Source organism: Dunckerocampus dactyliophorus, chromosome 3, assembly GCF_027744805.1.
Source record: "Dunckerocampus dactyliophorus isolate RoL2022-P2 chromosome 3, RoL_Ddac_1.1, whole genome shotgun sequence".
NCBI classification, from domain to species: Eukaryota; Metazoa; Chordata; class Actinopteri; order Syngnathiformes; family Syngnathidae; genus Dunckerocampus; species Dunckerocampus dactyliophorus.
Genome location: NC_072821.1, coordinates 10,285,819 through 10,297,996, shown reverse-complemented (window position 1 = coordinate 10,297,996; position 12,178 = coordinate 10,285,819). Strand labels below are relative to the sequence as shown.

The 12,178-nt window shown below is 41.6% G+C and overlaps 1 protein-coding gene across 4 annotated transcripts in view; it reads left to right on the top strand.

The window, feature by feature from the left end:
- immp1l (inner mitochondrial membrane peptidase subunit 1) overlaps positions 1–12,178 on the top strand; it is a 98,105-nt gene that overhangs the window by 47,249 nt on the left and 38,678 nt on the right. The window lies entirely within an intron of this gene.

Here is a 12,178-nt window from a genome sequence, read left to right as displayed (position 1 = left end):
TTAAGTGTGCGTTGCATTACTGTGACTTTATTCAAATGTTTATTTATTTATTTATTTATTTGTTCAAATAGGGTTTATTTAATCCTGAACTACTTTGAGGAATGACAGTTACATTTTAAGATGTAAATTAAATTTGTTCCACTGGAAGGAAAATAACTCTAATTATTGATATAACTTAATAATAACTTAATAATCTTACATTTAAAATGCTTTTCTCCAAGTTAAAACATCCAGACAAACCTACTATACATGTAACCTTCATTTTTAATCATCTGTTTTGGGGTCCAATTTTATAAGTATGTGCGGTGAGACAAATGAATTGTGTTTTATTAAAAAAAAAATATTCAATACATTTTTCCCCCATTCAAACAGTTCAAGCAAGTAATCAAATCTTTGCAGCAGTTGGAATTGTTAAAGCGAAGCCTGCAATCTAAGAGGTAGCTATGGCAATACTGCCACCTAGCGGCACACGGAGGAAAAGGGTGGTCTCGGTTGAGTAGAACCATGTCTATAGTTCACCACATAATCAGCACCATCATCACATCAATGCAGCTATAGCACAAAAATGGTTATAGTGTGTAGCTTCAAAAGGACTGGAAAGGACCACCGTGTCTCCGTCGTGCTTACATCAGGTGGGTCATCATCCACCAGAATCCCAGCTGGCCCAGCAGAGGTGCCCCAGCACATGCTGACCTGCTCTCATTCGCTTTCGCACAGGCTACAGAGCTATAAAGACAGGAAGTAGCCGAGGACTCACCTGTGAACCAGAAAGGCCTCATTCAGGTGGGACCTGTCTTGACCTGCTGCCACATGGACCCTCATGGAGGGTAAGGAGGGAGGGAATGGGTGGCCATCTGCTGTGTGTGTATGTATATGTGTGTATTGTTGATGTGGTTGTGATCTACAAACATGAAATAGACTGATGGGGACTCGTGGTTCACAATGTGTCCTCATTTAGCAGATCAAAAACATCCTACTGTACGTGCATCAAATTGCACACGTTAGCATTTGATGCCTCTTACATAAGACACGTGGAGCTCTATACAGGGACACTTCTGATGTTTTCTTGTGAAAGACGTTTCCCCTTTTAATTTAGACAAAACCTAATCAGGCAGTGTCAGACGTAGTTGCTTTTTATTACTCTGATCTCGTTTTAATTTACACTGGTTTATTCCTTACGTCAGGGGTCACCAACGTTTTTTTTCTTGCGAGAGCTACTTTTAGAAAATGAAAATGGCCACGAGCTACTCATTTTTGTAGAAATGATTTTCATACCTTATTTCAACCCAAACAGATCAAATATGCTTGTTTTACCAAAACATTCACAAAATGCTGGTATCCACAACTCATATTTTATGTTTCAGAATACTTTTCTTTCTAGTGTTCTCACATTATTAACTGAAAACCTGAATGAAAAGCAGGCCTGCGGGCGCCTAATGTGGTCGTGGGGGGGCGACCTGTTGCCCGCGGGCACTGTGTTGGTGACCCCTGCCTTACGTTATTGGTCTTCTATCTGTTTCTTATATTGTGTCCAGTTAAATTAAATAAAAACGAATGCATATAGTCTAATGAGATGTGTGATAAAAGCTTCCGTGACGGAAAAATGAAAGTATTCATATTTTTACAAACATTAAAGCAACAATATGCAAAAAAATCCATCTTAAAATAACAGCTTTCAAATCATGTAAACCGTGCATGGGCTTGTAATGAGAGTTGTTGCCATGGCGACCCCAGAGCCCATACTTTCTGAGTCTATAGTAAGGTTGGTGGACCTGCCAGGACACCTGTCATGCATTGATAGCTTAGCATTCAGCTTTGCTGCATACTAAAAAGATCTGACAATGTTTATTTCAAGTCATAATTTTGCAAAACAAACACGCTCATCAACATTCATTAGCTTGACCTGTCTGGTTGCACAACAACAAACAGTTATTTCTTAATGCTACTTTATGGAGGAGCAAATGCCAATAACAAACAATACCAACATTGGTCCAAATGTCACCATGGATTCATGATGTGATATTGACTTTGTGTGGTATGGAAAGAATATCTGAAGCTCTTCTGACAAGGAAAATAACAGCAACCGTGATGTGAGCTTCCGTATTTGTCTAACAGTCAAAGGTCAGCTGCTTCTCCAATCCTAACAATAACGGTCAAAACAACATCAGACGCACTAAATCGCAACAATAACATACAGCGACTCCGACAGCCAATGACCTTTGCCGTTTAAAGAGCTGGTTGCCTGATGACACACACACACACACACACACACACGCACCTCAGGAGAGAATGCGAACATTTAATTGGGATTTAATTTGGCTAAAGGCCTGAGGGGGGCTCGTTTGGCTGGCTGATTTGTATCGTGTTTCCTGCTCTCTATTATCATTGAGATGCTGCTAGTTGAAGGGGGTTAAGAGTGATTAACGGAGATATCCAGGGGCTTCCTCTGCATCTGAGACTTCCTGGGAAAAAACACTTGTTACAACAATTGGATCGCTGTTATGCAAATTAAAAATTAAAGGAACATTTTGCGACAATTTTAGCCGTGAATACCAATTTGAAATTTGAAGGGTACGCTAAACAGAGAATAAAGACAGAGAATAGAGTTTGCTTAGTTACCAGGGTGACCCCATATGACCTCTTTCATGGTTTATAACATTAGTTGGACCAGCCTGGACACCTCTTGTGCTGTGTTTGTATTGGCAGCGTGTGAGTGTGAAATGTGTGTTCCTTACTGTTCCTAGACCAGCAAAAAAAAAAAAAAAAAAAGCAAAGTATTCCACCAGTCCAGGGTGTACCTCGCCTGTCGCCCGAAGTCAGCTGGGATAGGCTCCAGCATGCCCCCGCGACCCTAATGAGGAAGAAGCGGTATAGAAAATGGATGTATGGAAAGTATTCCAGATGCATATGACGTCATAGGTTATAACATAGAACTGTAGGGGGAGCCAATGAGCAACAACAACAAACCAAAAACTGAAATTTTAAGTTTGCTTAGCCATGTATTGTATATATATATATGTATATAAAATATATATATATAATATAAATATTATATATATGTACATAGCCATGCGATTGGCTGGCGACCAGTCCTGGGTGTACCCCACCTCTCGCCCGAAGTCAGCTGGGATAGGCTCCAGCATACCACCGTGACCCTAGTGAGGACCAGCGGCATAGAAAATGGATGGATGGATGGATATATATACATCATATGCATATACCTGTATATATGTATATATTGGAGGAATTTTTCCAACAAAAGTGAAATAAATTTTCATGCTGCTTCCTGTATGGAGACTGGTATAAAATGTGAGGAATAGACGAATTGCATTCTGCGGTGTGGGAATTGGATATTCTGCGACTTAATTGGCAAAAAGATTAAGGGCCGTATTTTCCGGACTGTGAGTCGCGTTCTTTTTGTCATAGTTTGGCTGGTCCTACGACATATAGTCAGGTGCAAAATACATACAGTACTGTAAATCAGGGCCGCGCATTACGTCGATCACGAGCTACCGGTCGAGCGCGAAGGTAGTTTGGGTCGATAGCATAAAAGTCACTTTGTAGATGTCACATGACATCAGTCGGCTGACATTAAGCTCCCCTCCTGATTCCTCTTGCTCCCCGGCAGCAATGGCGAACCGATGTCTGAAACTACACACAGAGATGCAACTTTCATCTTCTGATTATGGATAAACTAGCTCAAAAAAAGTGAATCGCTTGAGGGCTTTGCTTCTCGTCATGAACTCTACTATGGAAATGCGTGTTTTTCTACTCTTCCCTTTCTTCCCTCCTTATTTCAGGATGAATCAGAAAATGTGCCCGTTGCTGAAAGCTTTTTAATATGTTGCCTTGACTTCGGGTGCAATGCCTTTTGCATAATCTTTTTCATTTGTTGTATATCGGGAACGTTTGATAGCAAATGCTAACTGGACGTAATACGTGAAGTATGTGTCTGATTTGACTTACTTATGTGCACATGTATTGGGGAATTATGCGTCATTATCTTTGTTGCTATACTAAGTTGAATTGTGAATTATTTTTGAATGATATAAACTACTTTGATTACCTGTAAACCGTGAATGTGAAATATTAATCATTGGTATTTAGTATTGTAGTTTAAAAGTTTATATTATATGTTTTATAGTAAGAGATAAATAAGATTATAACTTGCATGCTGAAAAAGTGCGTGCACCCCGATATACATGCACAATGTACATAAGTACTCATATTTATAAGGACAGTAAGTATATATTTTCTATATTTACGGTTGGAGGTAGATCTTTGCGACTTGATCATTTTAAAAGTAGTTCGCAGGCTGAAAACGCATGAGCACCCCTGCTGTATATCGTTTAACATGTGCTGCCTTTGAGTTGAAGTCGGGTGAAGTCATTTTTGACCACACCTCATGGCCGCAATAATGACCTTTTCTTCCCACCAAGTTTCCTCTGGCATTCTGCTCATGTCTTAAAAGAGGGGAATACTTCAGATCTGGCGCCCCGGTAGCCTGGCTAAATTCTTGCAGTATTTTTCTCATGCAATTGTTTTTGTGTGTTTTTTGCCATTTGCAGCGTTTTTATTCCGCCTTGCAGTGTTTACGTGACTGCAGCATTTTCCTGTTGCGGTTGTTGATGCTGTTCGTGTGCTTTTGGTTTTGGATCATTTCTGTGTTTAGAGAGTTTCAACGTTGCTGCACGTTCGCCCCTGTCGGCCACCATAGAAATTGGCTGTGTCGTTTTTGCGTAATCCTGCTAACCAAACCAACAAACCGCAATGACAAACATATCATGGTTTGCAGATAAGAAAATGCTGTATTAAGCTGTATGCTGTATTACTGCTGTATTAAACCACATTGTCTGCATTTATCACAGATTCAGGCCCTCTTATACCGTAAGACAGCATGTTACCACATTAAATCGTCAACATTGAACATGGCCGCGGGCTAACATGTGCAGGCGTTGGTTGGTTGTACCCAAAGTCCTCCGTTGACCCTGACGTCCAATTTAACCAACACCAGTTTAAAGTCCTGTTGACAAGAAGCGGGAAGCGAGAAGAGAAAGAGGATATGACATGAGGAGAAATCGGCTCCTTCTGTTCCTTGTCACTCCGGATTATTGAAGACTTAGCCAACATGCACCTGGGGGAATCAGTGTCTGTCCACCCGGGTCGCTCTTGTCTCACAAAGACACACACATTCCCTCATTCCTTGCCTTCCTCCTCGACAAATGTGCGCTTATTCTCTTGGGCTTTTTTTTTTTTCTCTCCCTCTCCTGGCATTGTTTTGTGTAAGCGTTTGGGCTCCAGCGGGTCATGTATGTCAGCCCGTGTATGTTTCCACATATGTGTACATGTGTGAGCAGATGTTTGCTCGGGGCGCTCTGGCATGTCCGTCCCTGCTAGCTCAATAGAAATGTGGGACAAACTTGAGATCACAAAGGAACTTTGCTTGGCGACGTATTCAGCACACATCTGAATAAGCCATCATTTCATCTCTACTACATCACGCCGTCCTCATTTTTTTGAGGAGGAGGGGAGGGTTGGGGTGAGGTGGGTGGGTGGTGGGGGCTCACTATTCATTACATGACAATTTATTATAATTTTCATTATTTCTACGTGTTCACAGAGGAGGAAAAATACATCTGTTAATAGCGGCAGTTTCTTGATAATGTCCCCGCAGAATGTGCATCTCCCCTCCATCCCGTATTAATAAGTCCTAGAAACACGGCTGTAGTTATTACCGTTATTTATACATTTTACTCCACAAAGCCAGCCTCGCACACCTCACTGAGCACCAAATATATTTTTTGTCAAACTCTTTCATGGTAATTCAATGAACCGTGACCTTTGGATGACAATTAATGCCAAATGTATTCCCGCAGTGTTCATTTATTACGGGCTAATTTTACCTCGCTTTGCATTTTCTCCCCGTGCAAGTCGTGCTCAAATGAGCTCTTCGTCATTAGCCTCACCAGGACAAAGGCCTCGCTGTCCACATCCTGCGACCGTATTGGGGAAAGTCAGCTTTACATTCCTAATGAATATGTTTACGATGAGCAGGGGCTATTAACAACCTCTTCGTGATGAGCGATTTGGATTTAAAAATGAGGGTATAAACAACTTAAAGCCGCTCTGTGAACAAACTGGCGTCTATTGATTATCTTACAAGCATGATTAAACCAAAGGAAATGGTCTCACTAAGCTCTTTTGTAGCCTTATAAGTCTGGAATAGATGCTTTTTTTAGACAGTCGTCACAAGATCTCAGAAATATTCCGTTTCCGCATGCACCCGCTTCTCCTCCCCAGCCTGTTGCGAATGTTTCCAGTCTATCATACATCCCCCCCTTACTGGGATCAGTGGGGCCATCACGCGCGCACCTTTGATGTCTCCCAGAGTTAAGCTGGTTTTGAAGTCAGATTAGTGAATTGTAAACACCCCTTTTAGACCCTCAGACTCTCTGTGCATAGTGAGGGAGAGAAGGAATTGTGGGATTAACCCGTACGTTACAGCTCAAAGGTTAGCGCATCTAGCGCCGTGCTACGTATTCCCTTGCGTTAAACAGACGAACAACAATTGTTGTTCTGCACGTGTCGGCCCTTCCTATTACGTCCACCTAGCAGGCGGATACAAGTGTGCGGGGTGTTGCTTGGATCCCCCTTTCTTGGAAGAATGACACAAAAACTACCCAATTTAATTGAATGAAACTTTGTAGAGTGGGGTCAGGCGTGCTGAGCCGGCTGGCCCATTAGACAATGTAGGCAGACGCTAAAGGCGCCGTGGCCTCCAAGGGACACCAAATAACCAGGAGAAATTCACCTTCAATATACAGGAATCCCTCGTTTATCACGGTTAATTAGTTCCAGACCTGACCGTGATAAGCGAATTTCCACAAAGTAGTATTCCTTATTTATGAATGGAATACTTTCGTAGTTGGACCATATAAAACCTGTTTGCCATCTTCTAAATATGTTTTTTAACATTATTAAAGCCTTCTAGACATGAAATAACACCCCTATAGTCACCTGTACACTTACATTTCCCAATATAGTAGACATAATAACAGAAAATAAGCCATTTAAGACATAAATAAGTGTGTTCCGGTGCTGGACAGAAAGTGACGTTGGGGGTTCAGATTTGCGTTTTAGCTTGTCGTGGGTTACAGCCGCAACAGTAGCCCGTGTTATTATTGTGATTATTATTATTAATATTTATTGTGGCTGTTGCGAGATCATTTAAACCTGCAATAAAAGCCTGTTGCTCCCACGATCAAGTCTGGTGCTTGTCTCACCAAGTAATTACTGACACCCATTCATACATTCACAATCAGATTCGTCTTCCTAAAGCCTTGTATTTGTATTTTAGTTCATTTAGCCATTTTCATGTTTTAAAATGCTTAATTTAGGTAAAAAATACAAACAATTCGCTCCAATATGCATATTTTTTTTACTAATAATAGGCCGTATTCAACCACGAAAGCAGAATTTATTAATTAGTGAATAGATAGATAGAGTGAAGTCACGAAATTCAAACCGTGATGTGGAGAGAGACGATGGTATAATAAAAAATATTCTGTTAATCATGAAGAGGTGTTTCTACCCAGCCCAGAATCAACCACAGTGTGGTCTTGTCATCTTACATCATTGTTTGTGTACCGTGTGTAATGGTTCGTGCTTTAATGGCAAGCATTTACTTTGCGTCATGAGCAAACAGGCTGTTCACATAGGACTGAAATTACTGCTTCACAATAAAAGCACTTCTTTACCATCCACTACATGATGTTGTCAGAGCGTATGCTGCTGATCGCAGAAACTTACTTCACTAAAATGTTGGGAAAAACAAAAGCAGAACTTTTTCCACTTTGTTAGCATTTCCACCTTGGCAAAGACTACCATAAATTCCGTGTATAAGCCGCACCCACTAAATTTAGAGGAAAAAACAGATATGTTCTTATAAAAGCTGCACTGGTGTATAAGCCGCACATGTCCATGTCATAAAGTGTCATATTGTGGGCTTGTGCGCTAGGACCAGGGACCAATCACCAGTTATGAAAAAAACCCGACAAGCTTGTCAAGCCATTGGAAATTGCAGGAGGTCATTACTCAATATAACAGTCACGGTTTCATCTTACAAACAACATTAAACTCATCACACAGCATCTAACGCTCAAATGTTATACCTCAGAAATATAGAAACATGGCTCAATATGAGTTTAATATGAAAAAACACAACATTAAAAAATGTTGCCATAATGCATCTCGTTTGAGAAAACCATTTAATTGGAGGAGAGCACAGAAAGCATAGAAAATGGCGCTACAATGCTGCTTCTGTCCACCAGATGGAGCCAGAGGACTCGGAGCCAAAGCCCAGAGGGAAGCTGACGTCTTTGCAGCGCCCCAATGAATGTGTTGCTTAGACACAATGCCTTAAGGGAAATGTTAAAAAAAAAAAAATTAACTCATATTGGGACATGTTTGTATATTTGTGTATACACCTTTTTGAGTATTAAGTTTCTGTGTGATGAATTTTGTGCTGTTACTAAAGTGTTTTTTGAAAGATGACAACGTGAGTCATACTTCTATGTTGTTATACTGGTACATAAACTGATCGCCTCTGACTTCCAATGGGTTGACAAGCACGTGAGTGCACTGATAGCTTGTGATTGGCTCCTGCCAAAGAAAGAGCTATCCTTTCCTCAGTGACTCGCCAGCGTCACAGTATTTAAACAAACAATTAATAGTAGTTCCGAAGAAAAAGAGATGTCCCAAGATTAGAATTTAGCCATAAATAAGCCGTATAAGCTGCAGGGTTCAAAGTTTAAGAAAAAAAGTAGCGGCTTACACACCGGAATTTACGGTATTCTATTTTTCATATTTTGCCCTCAGAATGTTCTGGAGATGGCCAGATTGAAGCAGACAGTGTGTCCGACACACACAAGTATGCTTTCGGTATAGACGCACGTGTGCATGTGGGGGAAGAGGGCAGTGTTTTTCAGGCCGAGAAGCCCGTCTGTCTCTTTCACATTCCATTAGTTCCTGGAGGTACATCAGAGGACAGAGGGAGCACGCAGGCATTCCTGCAAGACGCAGATGCCAGGATCAAAAAGTCAGACTGGCTCCTGTACACAGCGGGGGAGGAAGACGCACAAGTTCGTACTAAATGCAGAGGAAGTGTATGGTTGTGCTAAGGCTGCAAAGTATAGCATCAGAAATCTCCCTCTTGGACAATTTGCCCAAATTTCCTGTTAGACAGCCAGCAAAGGCCATGCATTCCCCTCTCTACACCTGTGTGATGCTGCGTTGTTTACTCTTCTCAGGGCTAAGGCCGCCATCTTTACTTACCTCTCTGCTGCTGCTGCCTGGCTTGATGGGAAACTGTGCACCATGCTGCCTACATCTTGTGCCTTGTTTCAGTTATTAAAAGGCACGGGACCAGATGGCATGTGTGCATGTGTGTGTGTGTGTGTGTGTGTCTCTCTTTCCCTGTGTATGTGTGTGTGTCTCCAGGTCTACGCTTAGGCTCCAGGCTCTTCCAGAACTGGCACAAGCCCAACTGGGTCATCCATGCAAAGACTCCCTCTCTTCCTCTCTTTCACCCCTCATCACCAAGAGCGCATCTGTGTATGCTTTTTATATGGGCAAAGTGTGTGTGTGTGTGTGTGTGTGTGTGTGTGTGTGTGTTAAAGAATTGCTACATGTTCTAGGAGGGATGTGGAGCGATGCAACGTGCATCCACTCCTTGACCAAACATGTTCATGCATCTGACAATCTCTCCTGGGTTTGTCTGTGTGTTTTTGTTTTTATCTCTTCTTCCTCTCATCTCAAGCCAGGTAAACACTCAGTCAAGCTTTTTTTCCTCTTACTTTCACCTGAGAACTTTAGGTTGAGAGGCGGCGAGAGGAAGAAAGGAGCAGTGGGATTACAAATGGTAGAAGTGCGTACAGACATATGCGCGGGGATGCTGAGCCCTGACGCTGCATGGGATGGAGTTTCTCAGTGTGGGAATGAGACAAAAGGAATGAGGACAGAAGGAATCCGGAAGTGCCACAGGCCCAGTGGAGCTGTCAAGACAGCCATGGGACGCAATTTTCAAATCTTTTTTAGTGAAGACTTTTTGATCTTTGCTCAGAACTCATACATGCGCACGTCACTGTAATGTAATGCTGAATAAACTCGAGAGGCAGGGACTTAGCTCTGAGCAACACTGCAGACACTCTAGCTATCATGTTGTATGGAGATCAGCTCCAAAGTCAGTGTTAAAATTTGACCTGTGGGAGTCTTATTCTCTTTGCTTCCAGCAATGCTTTCACTCCACGTAATCCACAAATGCGGCAAAATAAAGATTTTCCTTTTTTTTAATCTAGAAAGGAGTCGTGCTCTGAGCGTGACTGTATATTGTTGCTTTGAAGGTGAGAAAAGTAGAATGTAACGAGATCCACAAAATGGGTGCCTGAGCATTGGTATCTTTTTAAGTGAATTTTTGGTGTAGCGCTTGGTTTTTTGATAATATCAAATTGGCAGGTGTACCTAATGTTGTGACCAGCTAAGAAGAAGGCAAATTAAACAGTTGCTCACCTTATTATTATCCGCAGTGCCAGCAGCACTCATGCAGCCCCAGACCATAGTCGTACCAGCATGTTTGACTGGAGGCAAGACACTCATCTTGATACTAACTGAAGCTGTACACTGACTACTTTAATAATAATAACAGATTGGATTTATATAGCGCCTTTGAAGATACTGGTAAGGTAGTGGTAATCTACATCTGTAGACTGACTGGCACTAATGGCCTCTCTGACCACGACCAAACATTCATTCACATTTATACATCAGTGTGGGCAGCACTAGGCAGTGGGTGAGGTGGGCAAGGCAGGTGAAGTGTCTTGCCCAAGGACAGTGACTGGGATGGAGGAAGGTGGGCTTGAATCGTCAAGCCTCTGGTTTCTGGGTGACCTACTCTTCGTGTGCCACTGCCCCTCAAAAACTCTATGCAGTCATCCCTCGATTATTGCGGTCAATTGCACCCATCCATCCATCCATTTTCTATACCGCTTCTTCCTCATTAGGGTCGCGGGGGCATGCTGGAGCCTATCCCAGCTGACTTCAGGCGACAGGCGGGGTACACCCTGGACTGGTCGCCAGCCAATCGCAGGGCACATATAGACAAACAACCATTCACACTCACATTCATACCTATGGACAATTTAGAGTCGGATTGACCCGACCCTGTTAAGTGAATTTATGTGAAATAAGATTCCTTATTAATAAACGAAATATTTTCGGAGTTAGGGGCATAGAAAACCTGTTTATGACCTTCTAAATACGGGTTTTAACATGATTAGAACCATCTAGACATGAAGTAACACCCCTATAGTAACCTCATGTTACCCAATATAGTAGACATAATAGAGGAAGAGTAATAAAAGTAACATAAGACATAAGACTCATGCGCATGTGTGGTGCTATGAATGTGTTCATTCCAAGTGTTTTTATTTGGGATTTTTCTCAGGGATGATTGTGCCTGATAATCCAAACCTGCCATAAAAGCCTGTTGCATGTCTGGTGTTTGTGTGTCTCACGGAACATTAGAGTAACGTTACTGACACCTAGTGACCAGTGTAGGATACCATGTCAACTTTGATCAATCTTCGAATGCGTCTTTTGAATGCCTTTATATTGTATGCTTGAAAACATTTCATTTAGCCCCCCAAAAAAAAACACATAACATTTGCTTTGATATGCATATTTTTTGCTAATAAAAGGCTGTATTCAACCATGAATCAGTAAGATTTATTAATTACTATATATTTTTGAAAAACCGTGATTGAGTGAAGCCTTGAAATTTGAACCGTGAAATGGCGAGGGACAACCGTACTCTAAAATATATCTGATTTCATGTCTATAGTTTTGTCCCTTGAGAAGATATATTGGAATAAATAATACAATGTGAGATGTGGATGCGCTTTTTTGAGATACTGTAATACTAAATATAATAGAGCTGCAATATTGTTTGATATCACTTTTGTTCATGAAAACATACTAGATTTTGTTGTGTATGTCATAACATTGTGAATTTGAGTGTGAATGGTTGCTTGATTGGCAGATTACTAGTCCAGGTTGTACTCCGGCTCCAGCTCACCCATTGCCCTAAAAAGAATAAATGGTACAGACAATGAACGGATCGATT